This window comes from Cryptomeria japonica, chromosome 7 (genome assembly GCF_030272615.1).
Source record: "Cryptomeria japonica chromosome 7, Sugi_1.0, whole genome shotgun sequence".
Lineage (NCBI taxonomy): Eukaryota > Viridiplantae > Streptophyta > Pinopsida > Cupressales > Cupressaceae > Cryptomeria > Cryptomeria japonica.
Window position 1 is genome coordinate 200499028 of NC_081411.1, and position 27295 is coordinate 200526322.

The following is a 27295-nucleotide window of genomic DNA, read 5'->3' on the forward strand; positions in this document are numbered from 1 at the left end:
TCATGTATAAAAATTGGGACAAGATTTGGAAAGGGGAAGGTTGATGCTAACGAGAATGTCTTAATTATTTAGAAATTTTGCATGAAATATGGTGCACAAATAGGTCAATAGTTCCCTAATGGTTCCATTGTCCTCGAATAAGTCCATGGTACCCAAATGGGTCCATGGTCCCAAAATAGGCTATGAAACTAAAAATAGGCTATGATGCCCAATATTAACATAGTTAGGTGAAATAGAGTCTATCAAGTTCTAATTGGAGTATTTGATAATATTAGGATATGATAGGGACCAAATAATCTTGAAATGATAGAACATAAAGTACACCAAGGAAATAGCCTAAAATTGAGTATAAAATTATAAAGGGGTTAAAATTAATGATACTACATTTATCCCCTACTATAACAAGATTACAAACGTAGCCTCATACTCTTGGTAAAGCATGGATGAGGAGATAGAACATCATAGACAATGATAAGTTAGGGCATAGGATTACACTAAGTCTGATAAATGATCATACACCACAGAATAAGATAATATCAATCCACGCAAAATCCTTCAAATATCAACAAATTGAGGTTGGTGTTTTTCCATTTTTGTCTTCGGGTCTCTCTTGGTACTCTCTTGCTAACCTTAGTTATCCTGAAGTCTTGTTTTGGTAATAGGACTCAACCCTTAGATTTTGTGAACTCTACTCTCTTTTGTCAGCGTTTCTTGTCTATTGGACACCTTGCCAATGGTTGTCCTTGTGGACTCAAGAAGGATTCTGAGCCTAAGGGAAAAGAAAATATTTCTCCTCCTTCATTCTCTACTTCTTGGTTAGACCCTTTGGTTGCTATTCAGTTTGCCAAGGATTTGGTCAACCCTACTATTGATCTACGGGATTTTTCAAAGGATCATATTCTGGTGGCCCAGGTTACTTCCATGGAGTCCAATATTATCTCACCCCCGAAGGTTGCTCAGGAATTTTGTCTCCCACTTACCATGGGGGAATAGGTTGTAGATGAAGTGCCTCTCAATGGTTCAATGGTGTGTCCATCTCTTTCTGAGGGGTGGGCCATTTTCCTATTTCATCCCCCCCACAAGAAATTTTCCCCTCCTATTGGGATGCCAGTTTTGGAGACCCCTTTTCTTGCACCTCCATTGCAGGGTATCTCCCTAGGATTCTATGGGACTTATGGACTTCCCTTTTGCCACCTCATAGTCCCTGGTTTTCAAAAGCCCAATGTTGTCTAATGATTTTCTCTCTAGTAGTCTAGTGCTCTCACCTGGACAGAGAAATACTACAGATGTGGGAAAAGATTCTTGGCAAAGAAGAAAATACTTAAAGGATGTGAGATAAACTAGTGTTGCCAAGGATGTGGCTAATGGGTGTCAAGCTATGTTGAAATAGTTTTTCTCTCAGAAGAATGAGAAAATATTATTCTCTCTTGGAATATCAAGGGCCTATGTGGGCCCCATAAATAGATTCTAGTTAAGGGTATGAGCAGGATCATGGTGGGCCAAACAGGTCCTTGAATTAGGAAAAAGGTGTGATGATGATAAGATAATGATAGGGAGAGATGACAAAGGATGAAACCTGGTGATGATAATGGCACAAGATTGAATTGATGACCAAGATAATGACTCAAAGAATGGAATGATCAAGATGATGGGACAAAGAAAGACCTTGTTAAGTGATAATAACAACAAAACAACTAACTTGATTATGGGAAAATTTGGACAAAGTAACAAGAAAAGATGTGATCCCACCACTTCATAGAGCAATGCCATTGTTTTTATAGGTGATCCCACGATTTCTAAAATACTAGTAAATTGGAAATAGATAAATTGTTCATGTTATTTATAGGCATAATTCTATTATTTTAAGACTGTAACAAACTGTGGTGAACAAAGTGTTCTCACCAAAGTTGGGAACAATCTCTCTATTTCTGATGGCAAACCCACTGTTTCAAACTAGGTAAAATGATGAAAATAAAATAAATACACTGCAAACTTGCTATTTTTGGGTGACTTTTTGACTTGATATTTTGCAAAAGATGTGAGTAGCACAAAGCACATCAAGCATAAATACAAAGTATTTAACTCAAGTGAGATAATGATGACCTAAATCATCCCAAGTATAAAAAATTACTAGTCAAATGTGAAGACAAATCAAACAAAACATCCTAAATCTTGGAATACGGATACTACTTATTCAATCCACACTTGTATTTCTCTATATACTAAGACAAAGTAGACAAAAAGAGATTTTGGAGGCACTGGCTCCCCTTTTCACAACACACACTTCTTGGGCACACCAAAATATTATACCTTGAAGATCAAAAGAACTTGTGAACTGAGGGATGTCTATCTCAACAATGAACAATATGAATTGGGGTGGCTTCAGTGGTTTGACCTCCTAAACCATAAAGTATTAAAGGTTTTGGGCTACTAAAAATATTACATAGTGGGGGACCTTTCAGGGTAAATTTGGTGGCTATAAATGCTACGACTAGCTCATTTAAGAGATATCCCAACATGTAGAACACAAATGTTTACACATTTTCCACACAAGCACTAGGGGATTTTGACTTCCGTTAAGCCCACAAAGGTATTTGCATGTATACACTAAGGGAAACTATCGGTATAAGACAATCGCTCTAGCTGATTATGGCTTTTGTCAAATCATAAATAGTTATATAGTAGACCGAAAGAAAGTACCACTTGGGTCATTCCCTCTCACCTGACCTTAATGGTTTCTTAGGAGGTAGGCCCTCCAATAAAAGTAAATATTTAAGCATCGCTAAAACTTTTATCTTTCACCTAAGACCACAAAATCTAGCAGAGAGCATATTGTGTGTTAGCAGTAAGTCCACTCACATGCACAAGTATGCCAAACACAAATGCAAAGGTTCAGTCACTTATGAAATCAAAGTGTTTTCTAACTACAAGAAAGGACACATGATTCATTTTATCCCAAAAGTTTTCTTTTCCAAGCACACCCCTCTTTGGCAGTCCTACAATAAATGAGTTAGTGTTTCAAGCATTTGGGGTCTTCTACTATCAAAAATACACCAAATGTTAGCCAAAAACTAAAAAGAAACAAAAGATTAAAGAGTTAGCAAAAAGATGAGGAAATTTTAATTTAGGAAAATGACAAAAAAAATGCATAGTGATCTCACCATTACACAGAGAAAACCTACCATTTCTAGAAGTAATCCCACTATTTAAATAGTGAAAATATTTTTTTTAGAACATAGAAAACCCAAATAAATTAATCACACTACTTCTTCAAGCAATCCCACTATTTTTTAGATCAATCTTTCTATTTAACTGGTGATTAAGTTTTACAAAACATAAAAATCCTGAAACTTAAAAATACAAAATATTTATGCCTACCACAGGACGGTGGGAACACATTATTATTGTTTCTCTAGTCAAAACCACCATTTCTGCAAGCAATTTTTCCATTTGTTTTATCAAAATTTTGTTAAAACAGACCTCCACCGAGGCCGAAGTCCACCTGAATTCTTGTATTTTTACCTGCAAGTATGAAAAATCTACCAAAAAAACATTAAAATAACATAAAACATGAGAATGAACTTGCAAAGTGAGTTCCACTGGGCGTGCCAAAAATGTATGCAGAAAATTGTGAATGCAAGATGAAGAAAGTTAAAAAATATTAAACTAAACATCTAAACATACACGACAATCAACCACACTCAAGATTAGGATGCTAAAAAGGAAGAAAACTAGATAAACAAAATAGGAGCAATTAAAATGCAAACTCTATATCATCCTTCAATTTGATAGTCCCCTCATTTGATGTGTGGTTTCTATGTTTTAGATGCTCAATTTCGCTCCACAGTAGTGAATGCAAGATTAGCATTAAGCTAGAAATGAGATGCGAGATGGACGTAAAATTCTTAATGGATGTGCAAAAAGGTGGGTAAACAATTCTACATTACGCTGGTATGAAAATGAAAGTGGATGCATTGTGAAGGAAAATAAGGGGATTAAATAGGTTGGAATGGGAGATGGAGAGGTATGAGAATGAGACATGTGTCCTTAAGAAGGGAAAGTGTCGTGGATGAAAATGGCATGTGTCTTTGAGAAGGACAAGTGTTATAAGAAGGAATGACATGTGTCTCTGAGGGCACCTACCTATTTCAAAGTGAGACACACAAATAGGAAGGTTTTATTCCAGATATAGAGGTATTTCCTATTTTAGGATATTTTGGATATTTTCCCAAATTTTAGGAAATTTCCCCAAACTCATAGGCTTTTCCCCAAATTTTAGGAAATTTGGGATATTTTGGGAATGTGCATACATATGGTGAGGGCCAAGGGATATGGTTGACCAAAACCCTTGGTTAATAAGGCAGGTTAGGCTAATGAAAGGGTTAAATAAGGGGTTAAAGTTACGAGGCATGTGGAGGAAAATATAATTAATTAATTAAATTAATTAATTCTATGAGAGCATTTAAGAGGAAAAGTCAACATGAATTGAATAATCAAATTGCACATTTGATATATTTTATAGAATAAATGATCAAATCCAATTAATTAATTGATTCATAATTATCAATTAATTGATTAGAGAGAGACTATGAAATAATCAATATGATTAATTAGCCAGAGGAAAGGAACACTAATTAATTAAATAATACATAATTATTTAATTAAAGGTTCTTAGGATAACTAAATTCAATTAAATAAATTGATCAAATTTAGGTGTCTACAATCTGTATCTCTCTTTTCCTTTGTATCTTCCTCTCACTCTTCTATCTCTTTCTATCCATATCTCTCTACCTCTATCTCTTTAATTATCTTTCTATAAATATATACATCTCCCTCTTTTTATCTCCCCCATTTCTCTCTCCCTCTCTTTATATCTCTCTCTCTCCATCTCTAATTATTTATCTCTACTTCTCCCTATTTTTCTATCCCTCTATTTTCCTTCTTATCACTATCTCTCTCACCCTCTCTATACCTCATTATATATTTATCTTTATATCACTCCATGTCACCATATTTATCTATCTCTATCTCTCCCTCTCCCTCTTCCTCGATATCTCCATCTCTTCTTCTTTATCTCCTTCTCTACCTCCCTATCTATGTCTAAATTTATCTCTCGCTCTACATCTCTTTATTTATCTCTTCCCCTCTTCCTCTCTTCTTCTATTTTAATATCAAACTCTATCTCCCTTTCTCCACCTCTATATCTAAACATGTCTCCCTCTCCTTCTTTCTAAGAAAATGATCTTTTCTCCAACTATACATAGACAAAGACTTGATTAAAGGTTGTGATTTAATAATTCGTCAATAAAACTTGCCCTTGTTTAGATTGTATTGCAAGCCTACAACCTTAATTCAAAGGAAAATATTTAAGACAAGTTAAATTCAAATAAAATTTACCTCTTTCCTAGTCTATATGCAATGCAGAGGAATCAATGTTGTTCTACGCAATTAAAATAAAATATTTTTTGATTACCTTCTTTTATCAAAGATAATCACCTAAAAATGAAATTAGGAAAATGTAATTTTGGAAGATAATAAAATATCTAAGAATAGAAACTGTCTCCTCAATATTCCTATCACTTATCTTAAGGTGACTCCAACTCGTTTTGAACAAACTTATAACCAGTAATTACAATAAATAAAACAATAGCAATATTCATATGAATACATTGGTGACAATTTCAGCTAAGTTGGGCCAAAAATTTAAAAGAATAATAAACAAAATGGACAAATGATACTCCAAATGACATTCTTCCTATGTTGTTAAATCATTTTAGAACTCCATTCTTCATACGACAATAAATGTAGCTTAGCAATGATCTGGCATGTGTTATCTTTTAAAGCTAGACAAATTACAAACTTGAAACTATCCATTCTTTATTTTTTTATTTTTTGTTTTTGTGACACAAATAAGGAAGTGGGGTATCACGGTATAGTTTTTAAATTTAAAATATTGAAAAAAATTATCATAAATATTTTTTAAATAATAATATGAAAGGTTACTTTAATTAAGTCCATTTTTTAATATACCATGAAAATTTATTATGTAATATTTTTAAAAATGTATTTTTTTGTCATTCTTATACTTTTTTAATATAACATAGCTAAACATAATAAATTGAATTAGAAATATTTTTTTCTTTGGAAGAATAAAAATTTGTATTTAAAAATTATATAATGTAATAATAATAAAGAAGGATGATGATTTTTCTTTGAAAAAAAATTGCATTTAAAAATTATAAAATTTAGTTTGTTTGATAGATTTTTAGATTAAATTGTGTAAAGTTTGATTTTAAATTTTATGATCCATCATCACAATGAAGTATAATCAGATTGAAAAAAATACACAAATTTAATTCAAAAATTTCATACTGTGAAAGTAACATGACTTTGATAAAATTAATTTATTCTAAAGAAATTCTTTAATATTAATAGAAAGGTGGGGCTCCTGATTGGGGTAGTATCCAACATCTTCCACCATTCGTACTGTAATATTTGAAAAGAATAACCACACAAATATTGTTAAATAGAGATGACATGACTGTTAATTGAAGTTATATAATTAGATAGAGATCACCACTGCTAATTAGTATTTTATATATATATATATATATTTATCTATTTTCTTTTAATTTATAGAATAATATAATTTATATTACACAAGAATTAGTTGGAAATATTTATGATAAACGACTGTATCAACAGATGTTAGATGTCCACCAATCTAGAATTAATTTATGCTGACACTAGCAAAATATTGAGGTGGCACTCCTGATTGACGTAGCATCCATTGTCATTTGCACAATTGGATGCAGGTTTTAATAGCCAACAAAAGGGCACTGCATTTGGTACCTACACAAATTAATTGCCAACAAAATTAAGTACTCCTTTAAAAGCTGCCGATTTCGCATGGCTCGGATAGATTGAAAATAATGACAAAAAATAATAGTCAAAAGGAGGTGTTTTCAAGATTATAATCTTGAAAGAAACACCTTAATATTTGAAAAGAATAACCACACAAATATTGTTAAACAGAGATGACATGACTGTTAATTGAAGTTGTATAATTAGATAGAGATCACCACTGCTAATTAGAATTATATATATTTTTCATCTATTTTCTTTTAATTTATAGAATAATACAAGAATTAGTTGGAAATATTTATGATAAACGACTGTGTCAACAGATGTTAGATGTCCACCAATCTAGAATTAATTTATGCTAACACTAGCAAAATAAAGAGGTGGGACTCCTGATTGACGTAGCATCAGCTTTTAATAGCCACCAACTATCATTTACCTAGCATGTTATTGGAATATTTACATCAACATTTATTATGATGGAAAATGCCCATACGGTTCGCCTGGGTTTTGGGAGGGAGCAGGGTGCATGAATACCTCACCAACAAGAGCTGCTCTGCATTTCATCATTTTTGAAGGTTCACAACAATAGAGGTCCAAAAGATCAGACCGCCTCTTCATCTCCCACTACCAGGTGCGTTAAACATCCATTTTTTAAAATTAAATTGTAAAAACAAAACTTTTAACTTTGAGATTTCAAAAAATATGTAATTTCATTTATTTTTAATCTATTTGAAGAGGTGAAGAAAACATGTTCTTCTCTAATAAAATGATCTCTGAATAACAAAATGTAATGAAAATCTTTTGTATGAAATCAAATGTTTTGAAATATATATTTTGATAGTTTTGTTGAAAAATTAAAAAAATGTTTCTAGTAATGATAAAGAAGTGTTAAAATTCAATTGCTTGCTGTTGGTTATTCTTGTTTTGAAATCTTCATTTCTGATTAAAACTTTTGTTCCTTTTGACCAAAAAAAAATGTTAAAACTCAGATTATTTACTTGCTAGTTTTTTTTTGGACAGCAGGGCTACCAAATCGTAAGCATTTCCAAAAAAAATTGTCAAATTGTCAAATTTTATATTAATATTATTATTAGAGTATTTATTTCTTAATTTATATTTACAAATTGAAGCACAGAACCAATTGGAGCTCCGCTGAGTTTCACTTTCTCATAGAACAAATATCTCTAAGTAGCACTCAAACTTCTTATGAAAATTAATAGGTGTGAAGTTTCCTACCCGCAGCAAAAACTGGTAAAAGCTGTACCAAAAAACGTTGAGGTTATTCATTTCTTTGAGGTATATTTCAAACTACTGATCTGTTTTTACCGAATTTCATTTGGCTTTTAAGGGTTATATATTGCCTATATTTCCACTTCAGATCTGTTGAATTGTGAGCTTCACAGGAACGAAGAAAGAATTAGAAGATGAATATTAAATTTCCTAGGAGATGGATATTAAATTTCCATGACAATCTAGATAGCATATGGGTTTGGTATATAGACAATATTAGAATAGCGTGCGTACAAGAGTGAAAACATTGACAATCAAACACTTGATAATTCAACAGGATTGATCAGGTATCGTGGACATTGAAAGACTTCATTCTAAAATTGTAAACACTGGAAGGGCTGCCTGCTCAGTGGTTGACCACTTTTTATCAGTAATAATAGTGCTCAGTAGGCCTGTTAGCTGGAACTATAACCCACTATTGATATAACAATATTATCGGCTAAAAATAATATCACGCACAATCTCTTCCTGTATTTACTATATTGACCCTTTTATAACAATGGTTGAAGAAAAATTACGTACCTTGAGTGGCAATGTGAGCTGAGATGTACTCTTACCTGCAGAACAATATTAATCTTAATTAACTACCCCTGTGAAACCCATTAAATATGGATAGACCGATAGAAATTTAATTGCCTAAACGACCCATTCCACGTAAGGTCGCCGATTCGCGACGAGATACATTTTAAATTTGCAGTAGGAAAACTAATATTGGTTGCAAAGATCGACTATATGGCCAAACCGTTGGCTAAAGTAAAGTAAACAGTTTAGATCAATAACCGTCCTAACGCGGAAGAAGAGGAGGTAAATTTTGGCCAATAAAACTAGTCCGAATATTTATCAGTTTTTAGTTTTTAGTGTGATTAAGATGTGAAATTGTTGTAAAGTGTTTATCTGATTTTAATGTGATTGTTGATGCTTTAAGCATTTCGTTTTTCAATGTGAATAAAATGTTAAATTATTGTAGGTTCTTTGAACAAAATCAATTTAAAGTTACCATCATATTGATAATTAGAAAGAGTCAAGCGTTATAATTTGGAACTACCTCTTCACTCTTTGTGATCCCTCTTGGTATTATTGTCTTCTCGTTGATTAGGGGAGCATTAGCATCTAAATTTATGCACACGACTAGAGTTGTTTATCTATATCATAGAAACAAGAAACGACAAACCTGACAAGAACCTAATGAGAAATGGAGTTTGAAAAGGTCGTCTCTAAGAAACATAGATATAATTTACTATTAAAAAAAATAATTTCAACAATATATTATAATAATGTAATTTTATATATTTTTTAATTTTAAGTTTAAATATAATATATAATAATACAAATATATGCATGATTCTAATATAATTACTTTTAAAAATATTAAATAATTTTTTATTCAAATAAAATGATAATCAATTCAAAATTAAGAATATGTTCCAATGATTTTATATATAGTAAGATAATGATATTTATAAAAAAATAAAATTTAAATATGTTTTTAATAAAAATCAATACATAAAGGGAAAAAGTTTGATTCAAACAAGTAGTTAGAAAGAATTTGCATAAATAAAAACTAATGCATGTCCAGTAGCTACATACTAAAAAGCATGTGTGTACAATGTGCTCATTTAATTCAAATGTATTAATTTTAAAAGCATCGTAAATTGTGCACTACATAATTTACACTCTCTTTTATGCCCTTGCTTTAGTGTGTCCTATCCTAGCTCTCTCATACATCCATTTTTGGCCTTTTCACCTTGAAACTGATGTCATCTATTTGTACGAAGGATTGAACCTATGCCTCGGATTGTGCACCTAGATTTCCCCTTGGTTTGCCTTGTTTTTGGACGACAATGGCACCTAGAGCATCTTGGTCCTAGGTCTATGGTGCTTAGGGTGTCGTGACCCTCCTTAAATTGTTGTGTCAAGTCATTCATGTTACTACATGAATTCTAAATTTAAATTGGTCAGTGCACTTCCTTGCCTATGTGATTTTGGTTCTCATTGTCTCAATTTGACAATTGGATGTCAGCCTTATCAATAAATTACCTTGGGAACTCTATATAAGAGAATTATTCCTATCATTTTCATCTAACTTGATTCGCAATCCACACATATTGTAAGAATTTTTCATCAAGCATTCTCCAGCATCCGAGGCAATATTTCATCCCACCATATCCTTCAAGCATCATGGAGCAACAAATCTACATCAATCATCATTCAACCATGTTTGTTTGATTAGGATATTCATGTTAATGTTGTGTCAAGTCATGTTATTGCATCAACACTTGTGATCACATCTAAAGAGCATTGCATCACCATCAATAATCAATTGCAACAAAGTTGAGGTATATCATTCAACATTTTCAGTTTGATTTCAATTCAATTCAAGGGTTAAGTCAAAACTTGGGGTTTGGCCTAAGGTGTGCCTAAGGTGAGCCTCCATCAACAATGTCATTTTTCTTCTTTCTATGTATAAGCAATAGATCTAGGAGCCACAAATGGATATTCTGATAGAGGAGACGATGACAATGAATTCAGACTTTTGTAGAGGTAGAAATCAAACTACCAAGTCACTAATTACCACATAGTCCCAAGATTTTTTCACGATATTTTGGGAATAGATTTTGAACAACATCCCGATTCTTAAATATTCATGTTTATTTTCATGTAACATCGAGGACTAGGTTCCTAATTGCCACACGGTACTACACTTTTAGGTCAAACTTGTTATCATAGTTTCTCTTATGTTTCTTATGCTCAAACTTATCTCTAAGTCCGCATTTCATTTCTGTAACTTGTTGTTCCTCTTGTTTCATGTAAATTCTCTATCATTTACCCTAGATCTGGCATTCATATACATTCAAATCAATTTCAAGTAGACAAAGGAAACAGAAATTGATCTGCATTAAATACTTTTGCATTGGGTCTATTGAGTTCTCCCTTCCTTTAATCTATTTTTAGAAAGTTAGATTATTTCCTAGTTTATAAGACTTAACTTGTGAAACCCTAATTTTCCACCCAATACATTTTGGTGAACTTTCAACACTTTTACACATTTTTTATTTTTTAATTTTCAGATCTAATTATTCATAATAGAATTCACAAAATTTAAGTGGTTTTATATTTCACATGTGATTACATTATTTGTTAGTTATTTTTATCAAAATCATGTGTTGGATAGTAGTTTCTTCCATTTCATGTTGCTTGCATTCTTTCATAGTGCTGTCAGATATTGCATAATAAGGGTTTTGATAATACTTCCTACTTATAAATCATTTTTCAAAGATTTGTCCATGTTTCATGTTGTTATATAATAACATTTTTTGAGGAAAATATTAGAATATTTAGATTTGATAAAAGGTTTGGTAGATAATACCCTTGACAATTCTATAGATTACATTGAAAAGACTAGCACTTGTACCTCTCCTAGCATATCTTATGTTAATTACGTAAGAATCAATACTCCTATCAATGATCTCTCTAATGGAGAGGCAACATTGTACCATCTTCTTCTCATAAGGACACTTTAGAGGAAGAGGAGCATGATAAACATGTTATGACATCAATCTCTCTAGATCCTCTTTATTTTCCTAGAGCTTATCTTGATTATCATCATACTTGTAGGAAATATGATGTTTATGTATTTTTTTCACTTGACCTATCTCCTAATATAATGTTGAGAAAAGATGAATCCTTAGATGATGAGGATCCTTGTTCTCAACTTAACAAAGTGGATATGAATAGTAATCATGAAAAGGAGAATTCTCCTACAAAGGATATCCCTTCTTCATCTATTCATCATTTTGGTCCTTCAACTTCTCTTTACAAAATAAGTTTTGAATAAATTCATAGCAAAATCCCTTTTCCTTCACAATTAAAAACATCTTATGGTATTTTCAATTGATAAGGACTTAGAAAAATGGAACAAGAAATTAATGTCCCTATAGATCCTCCCTCACAACGCACTATAGAAGGTGTATGATTTCTATCTCCTTTAATATAAATCCTTTTACCAGAAGAACAAATTCCTAGTCCTCTTATTGGAAAGGATAAAATAATTATTTCCATAGTGGAGGAAGTCTTTTGTAAAATTTTAAATCATGGTAAAATTTCCTTTCCTAATATCAAACATAGGAAACTCTCTCAACCAAGAGATTGCAATAAATTTTGTCTCTTTCATCATGTAAATGGTCATACTATTCATGAGTGTATTGCATTAAAACATGTTAGAGTACTTGATATCACATCTATAACAATGTCAATGCAAATCTTTCTTTCAAAACATAAAGTAGCTCCTCACCATGTGACTTTGATAATTTACCTTACTTCGATGCTCTTTGTCATGTGTGGTGGTACAACTTCAATTACAGTCATAATGGGAAAACAGCCTAATATTATTTATTCCTTGTCTCCATGCTTGAAGGATAAGAAAAACCTTTCAATCCTCTCTCTTTTTCCTTCCAAATGTCGCCTTTTCCTTAGTTGAGTTGCATTTTTCATATATTTAGGTCATTTATTGCATAGTGTTCATCTACATGAGACATATATGTCCCTTGGACTTGTTCTTTGTTTGAGATGGTACATCTTCTTATGAAAAATCTCTCCTTAGTGAATGTTTGCAATCCCTCACTAAGAGTCTACTTTTCCTTAGCAATGGAGAAGGTGGGTATTTGTATCCTCTTTGTCATTCCAATGTTGTTATCCTTGTTAAAGATCTCCTCTATTTTTGGAGGTAGATATATTTATATGTAAATGTCTCTTCCTCTGTGCATCACTCAAAAGGATCCCTCTATACTTGTTGCATGATATCTCTTTTACAACTATCTTGTCCTTGCTCATAAGAGTTATGTACATTGCTGCTTAAAGTATTTATCCTTAGTGATAAAAGTGTGTATCCCTGTTTCTATATTTTCCTTAAGACACTAACATAGGGCTATATTGACATCTTAAGGGGGGCATACATCACAACCTGTTTGTGGCATATTTTGGGTAATCCTTTTTTAATTCAAGTTTTAAATATTGTTGCATGATGCCTTGCTTTGTTATCCTTTTCAAATTAAAGTTTGTGGATTTCCTTAAAATAACATGCTTTATCTGGCTATCCTTATTATATGTCTTATACAATTGTTTCATTCGAAACCTCATCAAAGTCTTAGACAAGATGCTTAACTCTTAAAACAAGACAAAATTTTAGTAGGATAAGTTGTCTAGCATAATCCAACTTGATAGAAGTTCAATTCTTCATTTTTACACTTCTTTAATGTAGTTTGACTAGCATAGAATAGCTTACTAGACCTTTCAAACTTATTTTGGATGAGTAGAAATAGCATAACGCAACTTGCTACTCGACTCTTCCTTCATACATAGATCACACAACCTAACACAACTTGTTGTCCTATTAAAACTCATATTTTTGTGGATCACCTATCATAACATACTTTAATAGTCTATGGAATTCACATTCACTCTTGCTTTTTCATCTCATGGATCACCTAGCATAACATATCTTGCTTGCTGATAGAATCTATGATTTTCCTTTTCTCTCCCCCATGAATCCATAAGCATAGCATATGTTTCTATTTGTTGGATCATGGTTCATCATTTGATGCATGTTATTTCTCTTTCTATCTAACCACTTGTGCTCTTTCAATAGCATTCCGAGAATGATATGAGTGGTTGAGATATTTTTATTACCGAGGTGTCATCAAATAGTTGGCTTAGAGCCTTTGTTTTTAGTACCAACCCCTTTGTGTATTTTGTCTTTCTATGTGTGTCTTTTATTTTTATTTTTCTTTTATGTCTTGTGTGTCCTTATGATTGTATGAGTTAAGATCCTAAGCTTGGGGGCTTGTTTCCTTGAATTAAGTATTGTCTTACCTCTTTATGATCTTAATCCTAGTTGCTCATCTATATCTCTTCGCTACTTTACCATGAATATGTGCATAGGATCATACTCCCACTAAAGTGGGGGATAGATGTAGCATTTTAATTTATAACCCTACATAATTTACATCACCTTTTGTGCCCCTACTTTAGTGTATCCTATCTTAGCTCTCTTTCAGATCTATTTTTATCCTTTTCCCCTTGAATTTAATGTCATTTGGTTGCATAGATAACTAAAAATGTGCCTTGAGTTGTACAACCTAATCTTTTTTTTCATTTTCCCTATTTTTGGCCGACCATGGTGCCAAGGGTTTCCTTGTCCCAAGATCACTCCTTAAGAAAGACCTAATTTAAATGGGTTGGTGTACTTCCCCACCCAAGTGATTTTAGTTCTTAGTCTCTCAATTTGACCATTAGAGGTCAACTCAATCAATAAATTACCTTGGGAACTCTATATAAGAGAAATATTCCTATTCATTTTTATATATGTTCATCCACAATGCACCCATAATATAACAATTCATCATAATACATTCTCAAGCATTCAAGGTAACATTTCATTGCACCATATCCTTTCAGAATCATGGAGCAACAAATCTACATCAATCTTCATCAAAACATGTGTGTTTGGTAAGTTCATTCATTTCCATGTTGTGTTAAGTCATGTTATTGCATCAACACTTGTGATCACATCTAAATAGAATTACATCATCATCCATCATCAATTGCAATGGATCTAAGGTGTATCATTCAATATTTACTTCAAATTTTCTAGTTCAATTTCAATTGAATTCAAGGGTTAATTCCAAACTTGATGTTTGACCTAAGGAAAATCCCTATCAAGAGCCCTAGTTTCCTTATTTCTATGTGTAGTCAACAAATCCAAGAGCCATAAATAGATATTCTAGTAGAGGTGATGATGATAATCAACTTTTACTTTTGTAAAGGAAAAAATCAGAGGACTAGGTCACTAATTGCCACATGGTCTCAAGAATTTTTTATGATCTTAGATGGGAATAAATTCTTAGAAACATCCTAATTTTAAAATATTCTTATTTGTCTCCATCTAACATCAAGGATCAAGTAACTAATTGCAACATGGTCCCACACTTTGGGGTCAAATTTGTTGTCATAGGTGCTCTTCTATTTATTTTGGTTGAATTTAGCTCTATGTCTATATTTCAAATCTATAACTTATTGTGCTAACTTTGTTTCATTATGATTATCTATCATTTACCTTAGATCTAACATTCAAAGAGATTCAAATCAATTTCAACTAAACAATGCAAAGGTAACTTATCTACATTCAATATTTATGCATTGGATCAATTTGTATTGATTGGAAGGTTAGATATTTTTTTAGTTTACAAGGTTTAACTCCACCTAAAGTTCACCTACATGTCAAGAGTGTTTGAACAAAAATAGCTCGGAGGAAGATTGTGTTGAAATCTTCATCCCAACAACTCCTAACGTGAACAACAACTATAGAGGAGTTAATGAAGGTAGTTGAGATTTTGAATTTTGAATTTGAGAGGGAATTTTTGTGTGGACAACAAGTAGACAAAAAGGGAGATTGTTCTCAAAAATATTAGAGAAGATGAAGAAACATAGAGAATGTGCAGAAGCTAGATGATAGTCTGCACAGAGAAGATAACAACTGCAACTTGTAGGTGATTCATGTGGCTTATCAGCTAAGAAAAGATCATTTTCTGTGGATTAGAAATCAATAGTTATTTTCGAGTCGATCACTTTATTCTGTATAAGTTTCATTTCTGGTTTCTTTTTAATAGAAAGAAAAAAATGTTGCATGTCTCCTAGTTTCATTATTGGATTTTGGTTGATTTACATTCCCAACTGATTGGGAAATAGAGTTGTGGTCTTTGTGATCTGGCTTTTGAGCTTGAATGTTGTAGCCTAAGAGATTTTTAGTTTCTCTCTACATGGTATCAGAGCTATAAAGCCTAAATCATTCTGTATTGGGCATTTTGTTGGGGGTGTTGGAGTTTTATGTGTACGAGACATGGCTAGAGATGAAGGAAAGAGCTGGCATTAAGAATTGTCCCTTTAATAAACAAAATTATTATTTTTGAGCCGAGAAGATGAAGACCATCATGGTTGGAAATGATTTGTGGGAACTTTGTGTCATTGGGTTTGTGGAGACAACTAACCTAACCTAGTATGTTGCCCTCTCAAATAATTAGAAGAACTAGTTGAGGGAGACAAGGAGGAAATATGATAAGGCATTAAGTTTGATTGAACTAGCCTTGACAAAGGTGATATTTCCTAGAATAGCAGTAACTATGTGAAGGACGCATGGGAAATCCTCTAGAGTAGCTACAAGGGGATTGATAAAGTCAGATTAGTGAAGCTCCAAATTTTTAGAAGATATTTTGAGACTTTTCGAATGAAGGACAGTGAGTCCATTTTAGAATTTCATACAAAATTCTTTGGTTTATTGAACCACCTAAGGACAAATGGAGAAAACATGGAGGAGCAAAGGATTGTTGATAAAATCCTTCAAAGTTTTCCTCCAAAGTTTGATACAATAGTGATTACCATTGAAGAGGCAAATGATTTGTTAGTATTAATAGTTGACTAATTGATGGGTTCTCTTCTAACCCATGAGCAACATTTAAATAGGTCTACTAATTCTTCCCAAGTGCACGTTTTCAAGGTTCAAGCCAATACAAGAGGCAGGGGGACGAAGAAGCAGAGGAAGGAATTGAAGAATGAAGATAGCTCTAGACAAGCATACAACCAAGAGGGAGCGAGCAACTCTCAAAATAACTCCAAACATGGCAAGACGAATAGTAGTTTGAATCAGAGGTATGATAAGAGCAATGTAGAATGTTTTAACTTCCATAAATTTTGGCATTATGCAAGAGATTTCTGGAAAAAGCAAGGTAATCAGTCAAAAAAAATTGCTAATGTGGTTAATGTGAATGTGGGTGAAAATAATCAGTCCACAACCTTCATCATTTTCAACATTGGTGAAGAGGGCATCCTTGAATTGTGGTATTTGAACAACGATTGTAGTAACCACATGAGTGGTAATGAGTTTATTTTCTTTTATTGATAAAAATGTCAAATCTGAGATAAAAATATAAAATAATAGAATAGTTCCAATTGTGAGCAAAGGATCTATTATGATCCACACCAAGAATGGTGACAAGAGTAGATTGGGAATATTCATTTTGCTCCAGACATCAAATATAATCTCATGAGTGTTGGACAACTGATCCAAAATGGATACAAAGTGTTGATGGAGAAGCGTGAATGTGTCATTTGTGACAAAGATGGGAGTAAGAAAGTTGTTGTTGCAGTACAAATGACAAAGAACCAGGTGTTTCCTTTGAAGATAGAGATGTGTTTGTCTAATCAGTCCATCACTACACCTCCCAAGAAAGCATGTACAACAGTACAGTAGGTGATGGCCCTTAAGAGAAACACCCTAGACCCTTCTAAGCTATGGCATCTCAAGTATGGATACTCGGGTTATGCTAGTTTGAATTTATCATCTAAGAAAAGAATGGTATATGGTTTGCCAATAGTAGAAGAGTCTAGTAGCAAGTATGAGTCTTTCATTTTGGGTAAGAAAAATAGGATACCCTTTGAAAAAGGCAACTGTAGAAGGGAAAAATGATCCAGTCACCAATAAGGAGGGACCTCAAAGAGATCTGTCTAGATCGGTCAGCAAGAGTAAACATAATGGAGCCATTGGAGTTGGTGCATAATGATTTGGTTGTCCCTATGCAAACCATATCTATTGATAGCAGCCACTATTTTATGACCTTTATTGATGATTACAACTATAGAACATGGGCTTATTTTTTGAAGCATAAGCCTAAAGTTTTTGATAAGTTTTTGTTGTTTAATGCCCAAGCTGAAAAAGAGAGTGGACATTGCATAAATGTCCTAAGGTTTAGATCATGGAGGAGAGTATACCTCCAATACTTTCATGAATTTTTGTAAGCAAAATAGAATTAAGGAGCTAATAAGCACTTATACTCTACAACAAAATGGAGTGGTTAAGAGGAAGAATAGGACCATTATGGAGATGGCAAGGAGAATTCTCAAAGAAAAAGGACTTCAAATGAATATTGGGGAGAGGCTATAACAACAAGAGTATATTTGATAAATAGAAGTCCATCCAAAGTGGTCTGTGAAAAGATTCTATACAAGAGTCGTGGTCTAGGCACTAGTGGATGATTGAGCACCATAGAGTGTTTGGGTGCATGGCATATTATCACGTACCAAAGGAGAAGATGCAACAATTGGATGAAAAGGGTATTTAGCTATAGAAAAAGATTCAGCTATAGCAACAGATTCAGCTAGTGAATCTGACAGTGGAAAGGAATAGGTACTCATAACTATCAAGGAAGATTCTCTGGAACCTATCATTCAAAATGAAGAGAAGGTCCTTGCTGCTACAGTTGAAGACAAGGATGAATGGGTGATAGACAGTGGATGTTCACATCACATGACTAGAGGTAAAAGGAAGTTTCTATCTTTGCAAAAATTTGATGAATGTATCAACTGGTTGAAGCAGATAAAGCTTTGGTAGGGGGATCACACAATAAAGGGTCAATGATCCCATCACAAGTAGTGATCTGGATGTATCATTTTCTGAATAGGAAAGCACATGAAATTTGTGACTCTATGCTAAATAGGTATAGCCTTCCCTGGGATAAATATAGTTTCTATGATTCTGAATGGCTTATCAAGAAGCTTGGCAAGGCCAAGCCATTAGAGCATCAATGGGATGAAGAGAATGATAAAGATGTCATAAGAAATGTGGTGGATTATGAGGAAGTATTCAAAAGAAAGGAAAGATGGTACAAGATGCAGTATGACGAGAAAAAAAGAAGGAGAGAGGATAGCTCATATTCTCTTGCTTGGGAATTAGAACTGAATCCAGAGGCTAGAATGAGACATATTTTTGCCACTTTATAAATGTGAATAGAATGATGTTGCTTCAAGAAATACGTTGCTTGGATGTTTTACCTCCACTACAAATAGTGGAGTATGAAAGACTAGAATCCCCTCAATCAGTTGGTTCCCCCATTGACCTTGCTTCCCTTCCATTGAGTCCTCAAGAACCTCCTCCCATAGCTTCTCTTGACCCTAATCCATCAGTATCACACCCCTCCCCTTCAGAGAGGTTTCTTGTAGAAGCATCTAAGGGTTGTCAGGTCATTTCACATGCTTTCCCAAGGGAGAAAATTTTGATTCCAATCCTATAGAGGCTTTGAATTATAAGGGGAGGATACTCTACCCTCTCTTAAATTTTTCACAAGGATAGGGGTCACCATTCAAAATCCTCCTAGGGAGCGGGCCCTTGATGCATTCAAGCTCAGAGGGGACCTAAGTGAAGATGCAAGATTGAATGTTTGTCAAAAATTCATGAGTGATGATGATTTCATACACACCATAGAGTTCAAACATTTTGTCATCAAAAATTTTAAAAATTGAATAGAGAGGATCAAAGGCATTAATTTTGATGATTTGGGGAATGAAGAAAGGTTAAAGGTGAAGGATGAATGTCCTAAAATCTGCAAATGAGTAGTTTGCTACTATGACTCCAAAAATAGGATGGGAGATTGTGAAGAGAAGTAGAATACTCCTGTTAGAAGGATGAGACATTTCCTCTGCCATTGTTTTTGATGAGTTGAGGAAAAGACATGACATAGACTTAGATTCTATGGATCTGACACAAAGAGATAACGTACTTTCAGGGGTACTATTTGATGATAATCTTGAACAATTAGTTTTTGGTTCTTCCATAGAGTTGCAAAGAGACCAAGTATGAGTTATGAGGTTGACCAATTGTTTGGAATTTTTTAAGTCAAGAGAGTGGCTGACACCTCCATCACAGAAGCAACAGGAATACACATGAATGTGGAAAAATTCACCCATAAAGTGGATTTGAAGACATGAGAGGAAGTTACTATTCTAAGAGAAAGGTTGACAACCTTGTAGGAACAAGTATATGCAACACCTACATACACACCCCTAGGCATGATCCAGCATACTTCTGATGAAGTAATTGAACTAAGGAATGATCTATCTTAGGCTAGATTGGAGTCTATTGATCTAAGTAATAATAGGGATGTACTAAAGGTGGATTCCTTGTAGATGAAGAGGAGAGTAAAGATAAATATGACAAGATCACTATTGGAATAAAAAATCAATGAAGTCTTAGAGCATGCAGATGTAGTATAGGATGAGCAGAGAGAGTTGTTAATATTTTCTCATGAGCATTTGAAATGGTGGCATTTTGTAGCTATCTAATTATCTAACATGAGCAAAACAATTGTAGTATTGGGGATTGTTGGTGTAAATAATTATTCATCTTGGATATTATTACATCTTACTTAAGTTTACTTAGGTACATGCATTTCATAGTAGTTTGGGTATGAGACACTTGGGTGTTTGTGCCACATTGGGATAATGTGTGTAGGAGAATTCCACCTTTTATGGTGTTGATCTTGTTGTTACACTCCACATTCAGTGGGTGATCCACCTCATGTGAAATATCATATTGTCTCTCCTACCTACCCACACCTATTTCCTACCTACCCTTGTTTCTTATTGAGCCACATGTCATATTTGTGTGCTCACATATCCATATAGCCTTGCCTATATAAGAAGGCTCATCTACATTGTATGTAATTGATTGATTAACAATTGATGATCCAGTTGATTAGTATTTTCTCTTGATAGAATACAATTTATTTCTATCATCTATTTTGTCTCTCTTATTTGTGCTTTCCATTGCCTCTTGATCTTGGCAAAATCTCATAGGGATTTCATTGGTTAAGCCTCTCCCAAGTTTTCTACATCCCATGGTGGAGAGATTTAAAGCTAGGCTTGAGATGACAAAGTAACTCTTCAATATTCATAGAATATATACATAGAGGATTAATAATGAGCTTAGAGGCTTCCATTGATTGGTCAACTACTACATGCCTACTTTGTTTGATAGAGAGATAAGCATAATATAGTGAGAGAAGGTCGTAAGGTCCAAGACAGAGTGGATAGATAACATTCAGATAATCCAAAGCCACATATTTCGTGATATTGTTTCAGATGACGCACTACTCAGCAAGAAGTTGGGGTCATACATGGATGCACTATCAATACTTGATAGTGGTATGACCATAATTGGGGTGATTATATCAGAAATTCAAGATAAGGAGTACCAACATCATCTTAAGGCTCTCAAGGACTTCAAGCAATATGGATTTTATCACCAAGGGTGTATAGTATGCAATATTTTTTTTAATTAATTTTTGCAGTGCATTTTTTGTGATTTAGATATATGTTATATGGCCTACATGTTGTGAATCTTGCAAAGGATTATGCATACATTTTCTATAGATATTAAATACCTAGAAATCCAATGCAATGATTTCTAAATTATTTCCCTTTACTTGTCATCCATAATGTCATATGAATTAATAAAATAAAAGGTTTTCAACTCATATCTCTTTACTGTGTTGTTGAGTTTGAATGAATTTTAGCTTCTTCTAAAGTAGCAGATTAAATTTGCTAATCTTTATTTGAAGAATTCTATGTAGAGAGCAAATATTGAGTTACGATTAAAAATTCATCTTATGTTGTTATTGATATCAGGATTGAAGTCCTCTAAAAAAATTTAGTAAATAAATACTTGAAATAAAGCACTTCATAATTACAACCAACAAACATAACTATTTACCTCAAATGAATAATAAAGGACATCAGTAGCACAGCCATTAATTGTATTTATATTAATAATGGATTAAAATTTACAATGTTAAATGGTACATTAACATGATTCATCCCTGAAGTTATAGATGAATTACAAATTGACACAATTGATGTCAGTCTACTATAGATCTAATACTGGAAGCAAATTTGATCCAGTTCATAGAAGAATTGAAACCCATTTTTAATAGCAAATCTTCTAATTGCCTCCACCATCTTCGATTCTAATCAAGTTATCATGATAGAAAAGGATGGAATTATAGTTGACGAAGAAGATAAAGGAAACATTGGAAAGTGGGTAGCAATGCAAAAGTTCCTATTTGAGGGCCCCTCTCATGCCTTATTCCATTCATCACAAACTTTCCAACTCCACCACCCTTAGTATGTATGGTATTTGTCACTTTTATCCTCTAAAAGTACATAGCTAGAGGGAGGAGAATTAGTCATGTATTAATCATGTACAATAAAAATCAAAATTAGTCATGTAATTAGATAAAGTCAGGATCAGTCGTGTACAATAACAATCAAAATCACCTCAAAAAATATAGTCAACTATCATGATCATTTGTTCACAATAAAAATCACATCACTAATAATAGTGACCCTTATCGAGAAAATAAGAACAAAACAACTCCTTTGTCATTGTGTAAATGAATAACCCTAAGAAGACCTTAGAAGATGCTTAATATGGAGCTTCAACTTCCTAAATTGCATAAAAAGAACCCATAGTGGACCTCCTCAACTGACACCTTCACCTTCAGCTTCATGTGCTTCGAATACCAGTACCACGAATTTTTTAGTATAACCAAGTATTCTACTTCTGAGTCACCTTTGAAATTAATAGAATAAGACCACAGAGACCTCATCTAATAGAATAAGTTTTGTGGCTCACTCGGATATGTTCCAAAGGGTATATATGGTTTTATGTGATCATTTATGGGGCATCGATTAGTATGTGATTCTAGATTCATAAATAGAGAGCCAGAGAACTCTTTGGTTGGACTGTTATCTGGCATGTTAGCATGCATGTAACTAGTTGATTACCGAATGATCTATGTTGAATATATGATGATGTGAATATCTAATTTCATAATCTTTCAATGAATTATTGTCTCTTCTATTGTGTTCCTCTTTCTGCATGATCTGGTTTGTTCTTCTTGAGGACCCACTAGATCATTCTGTCATCAAGTGGTATCAAAGCTGGTTATGAACCTATTGATGGAGGAAGGGGGTTGCGAACCTTGAGGCATTCCTTTGGGTAACAGATCATCGATTGCAGGAAGGTTGTGCACGCATTCGATAGATCTCCAAGTGTAAGGCAATCAGAAGTGATAGTCAAATCACTGAGCTAAGGCAGTTCATCAGAGCAAAGGAGGAGTTGTTGCCTACAAGGATGAACTGTTGGATGGTGGAGAAGATGATGGAGGATTTCAAGAATGAGATATGGAATGAGATCTTAAATGCATTAGCTCATTTGTAGAGGAATCTGGAATCTAAGGATGAGTATGTAGAGGCTAGAGAAGAGCTTGAGGTTGAGGAAGCTAAAAGATGAGAAGATGAAAGAGAGGAAAGATTTCTAAGAGCAATGGTACAAGTAAGTACAGTTCATAAAGTGGAGGTTCCTAATTTTTCTGGGACGTTGAATCTGGAAGATATAATTGATTGGAATGAAGAGTTGGTGGACTACTTTGAGTTTGAGGAAATCAAGGACCTATAGAGTGTCAGGTTGGCATAGCCTAAGTTGAAAGGGAATGTTGCCTTATGGTGGAAAGAATTACAGAGAGATAGAGTGGAGAATGGTGAAATGAAGATCACCTAATGGAGATAGATGGTAGTGAAATTGAAGGCCAAGTTCATTCCAAGAGACTATGAGTTGGAGTTGTTCAAGAAGTTGCAAAACTTGAAGTAGAGAAACATGAGTGTGAAAGAGTATACCGAGGAATTCTACAAGGTGATGATCAAATCTGGACATAGAGAGATGGATAGAGAAAAGGTTGTGAGGTACATAAATGGACTTGTATTTAACATTCAGGATGAGACAATTATGTTGACGATTTCTATAGTTGAGGAAGCTTACTAGTATGCTTTGAAGGCTGAGGAGAAGGTGCGAAGAAAATAATAGAATAACCCTAGAGGGAAGGAGAGATACAAAGGATAGATGAGTGACAATATAGAGAAGCAGATTTTTGAATACGAATCAAAACCTAAGTGGAGTAAATAACCAAATCATAAAACATAGAGGAAAGGGAGAGGCAATAGCAGTAGAGAATTTCCAGGAAGATGTTTCAAGTATGGAGAAATTGGACATATATTTTATAAATGTAAGCAGGGACTGACTAGAAGTTGTGTGGTAAATGAGGATCCAGAAGTTGGAGTTACCGGAACTGAATGTGCACTAGAGAAAGGAGAATCTCTTATGTTCAGAAGAGTCATGATGGAGTAGAGTAGTGAAGATACCAAACCTACTCAAAGGAGTCTCTTCCAGACTGTGTGCAAATCAGGTGGTAAGTGTTGCAAGGTTATTGTGGATAGTGGAAGTACTGATAATTTGGTATATGAGGAGATGGTATTGAAGCTTGGATTGAAGAGGCTTAAGAATCCTTGTGCTTACAAGGTGGCTTGGTTACAAGATGATCAAAGGATAGAAGTAAAAGAGCAATGTTTGGTAACTTTTAATTTTGGACTTTTTAAGGATGAGGTCTTGTGTGATGTTTTATCTATGAGTTCTTGTCATGTTTTGTTGGGAAGACCATGGCATCTTGATAAAAGAACTATTTATGACTATAGAAGAAACCTAATCACTATTGTGAAGGATGGGTAGAAGTTCACATTGGCTTCTTTGAAGAAGAAAGAGAAGGAGGCGAGGAATCTAAGTCTTAAGAGAAGTTGCAGTGTTGAAAAACTAATTGGAGAGGTTATACTAAAAGGTGGCATGAATTTGTAGAAGGATCTGATAGATAAGTCTGATAGACAAAATGAATCAGATGGTAGAAAGGTTGTGATAGTGAACCGGATGAAGTCTTGTGGTTAAAAAAAATCCGAGTTGCAGAAGAAAAAGAGCATTAGTCAAAGATAGTGTGCCGGTCTGAAACAAGGGAAGAGAAATAAAGAGAGTCAAGAGTTAGAGAATCTAGTTATGGAGGAGCTAAGGAAGAGGTTTGTAGATAATAAAGATGTTTGGATCAGAAATAAGCATGGGATTTATATCCCGAGCCCTTTTTGATATGTTCATGAGTTACCTATCATGGAACATCTCTTTCTACCAGGGGTGTCTGATGCAAGAGAATCCCCGGTCTATGAGCAATCATGTTGTAGTGTCATAAAATCATGACCCTCACAATTTTTTACCACATTAGGGTCCTCAAGCACATGAGATCAAATCCCCTAGCCTGATCGGAGATTGAAGACTGCTCAACCCTCAGAATTAGCTTCTTCCTTGGCCTCCGCATCACCCTGTCCACCAAAGATGAAACAATTGCAGAAGGATCTGTTCAATTTGTTTCTACTCAAAATTCAATTCCACAACCTCACACCGATAGAAAAAAGAGGTGGTCTCTACAAGAGTCTAAGAAACTACAAGATCTCATTGAATAAACCATTACAAAGAAGTAAAATATTATGACAACTCAAAGTGCAAAGGAATTATTTCCAGATGTCAACCCTCCAAGTCCATTTTTATGTATGACCATGACTACAAGTAGTTCAATTTCTCCATTCAAGAATTCAATTGTTTCGGCAATCTAAGGTTTTGATCACACACAATTTGAAGTTGAGATGCAAAAGAGAAGAGAAAATTATAAAGAAAGAAATAAGCAATTGCTAGAGAAAATTTATGTAACTTTAGAGCCTACAGCAAGCAAGGTGCTTTCTACATTTTTCTCCAAATAAAGAAACCTTGGAGTACACAATTTTAGTGTCGAGAGTGAACAATCAGCTAGAGCATTAAATGGATCTATTTGAATATGGCATGAGCACTGTACAAATGGATTTTTCAGGAATGAAAAATACTGACAAAATCAATGTATCAAAAAGGAACAACCAAGTGGTGTACAATGTCATTGCTAAAGCTAGAGAGAATAAAAAATCAATTGGATACTCAAATAGATAAGCTACAAAAAGACATAGCAATTGAGAAATCACAAAGGAAAGCAACATAAAACAAATGTAAGGATTTAGAGAACAGGATAATCAAATTTGGCTCTACATCTTCAAGCCAAGATAATGATTAGGCATAGGAGGAACTAAAGAAAAAGTTAGATGAATTGAATAATAATTGTGACAATATGAAGAAGAATTATCAAGATAAAATAGCCCATAGGAAAAAAGTAGAACAAAACCTAGCGCAAGACAATGTAGCAGAGGATGAAAGCAATAAAAAAGGAGTACAATTTCAAATTGAGACTAACAATTTGAAAGATGCCAATGAAAAGTTGACCAAAGCCCTAATATAAGAAAGGGAGGCAAATGAGTCTTTTACAAAAAAACTATTTGAAGTATGTGGTTAAACAATAAGGCATACAAAACATAAGATTTGAGGGGAAATAATGAAGACAACCGATCAATTGATTTAGTTTTTTTCATTGTTGGACAAAGTGATGGAATATTTTAAGAAGCTAAAAAAATATTCAACTTCAATAGAGACTTGAAATCAGAAGAGAAAACAACTTCTTAGATCTTGCAAAAACTATGCATAGGCTATGATAGTGAATTGGCATTGAAAGATATTTAGAACTACATTGATCCCTCAATAAAGATATCAAACATAATTCTGAAATGTTATACTCTATGTGAAACTGAGGAATATCCAAATCAGGTAGAAATGAGGTTGTGGGCCTGCATGAAAAATTTGAATGATTCATAAAGCTTGGCTTGTCGAAGCCTTTTGACACATGCAAAATACATTGGCAATAGTCATTTTCAGAAAAAGATGGACGAGAAGATGAGGAATGACCTGGAGGAGATTCCACCAAATGTAGATGAGGCAAAAATTTTGGATTCAATCAAACCATTGATATCACTGAATGAATCTTTGATTAATACATTCTAGTCAACTTTAGCTATTTGTTATGAATTGTCAATAGAATTCCAAGTCAGGTATAATAATTTTGAACATTTTCCAATTTCATCAACTTAACAGTGGAGCATGCTAAAGAAGCTTCTTGGATGACCCACTTCTAGTGGACCAACAGTTACTAGGGGCCAGAAAAGTAATTTGTAAATTTGTTAATTTCAGATAGATTTGTGCTTTGTAAATTAGTAATACTTCTATGTATTAATTAATTGGAAAATCAATACAAAACTGAAACTCATTTTTGTTGTTTGGGCTTTGAAATAGATATAGATATTGCACTATGTAAATTAGAAACACTTCTATGTATTCATTAATTTGAAAATTAATACACTGATACAAAAGTGACACATTTTTGGGCTGGTTATATTATGATCCAAGTATGAGAATAAATAATAATTTATGCTATTGCTTTTATGAAAATATAATTACATATGTAACAATGTTTCT

The 27295-nt window shown here is 33.5% G+C and overlaps 1 protein-coding gene across 1 annotated transcript in view; it reads left to right on the plus strand.

Moving 5' to 3' along the window:
* Positions 1 to 7188: 7188 nt before the first annotated feature.
* The window catches only part of LOC131078253 (UPF0481 protein At3g47200-like), a 249428-nt gene continuing 229321 nt past the window's right edge, over positions 7189 to 27295 (plus strand). Inside the window, exon 1 of the mRNA XM_058015913.1 lies at positions 7189 to 7495. The gene's annotated coding sequence lies outside the window, so the exon portion shown is untranslated. The remainder of the gene's footprint in view (positions 7496 to 27295) is intronic.